A 453-nucleotide genomic window follows, 5' to 3' on the forward strand; every position below is an offset into this window, starting at 1 on the left:
TAATAAAAAATATCATTAATTTAAATACAAGTGAGTATAAAATTAAAATAATATCTAAAAAAATTATTGTACGTTTTTACTATATAATTAATAAATAGCATTTAAAATAATAAGGAACAACATAGCCTAATGGCAAGGAGAACATGTGTAACTAGGGGTGTACATGGCCGGGCCACACCGGATATGACTTAACCCAGACCCGACCCAAAATATAGACTGGGCCTAATTTTTAGACCCTAATCCGATCCTAGACCCGATGAAACCTACGCACTTTCTGGCCGGGTGAAAACCGGGTCTTTAGCATGTAAAAATCACATAATCTCTAACTATTATTTTACAATTCACATAGTAAAATTCACTTAAAAAATATAAAAAGAACCAACCATTCTCTAAAATTAATGCATAACTATAATAAATACTAATATTGTCTAATAACACTAAATATTTAAATCA

Source organism: Arachis duranensis, chromosome 5 (genome assembly GCF_000817695.3).
Source record: "Arachis duranensis cultivar V14167 chromosome 5, aradu.V14167.gnm2.J7QH, whole genome shotgun sequence".
Taxonomy (NCBI): domain Eukaryota; kingdom Viridiplantae; phylum Streptophyta; class Magnoliopsida; order Fabales; family Fabaceae; genus Arachis; species Arachis duranensis.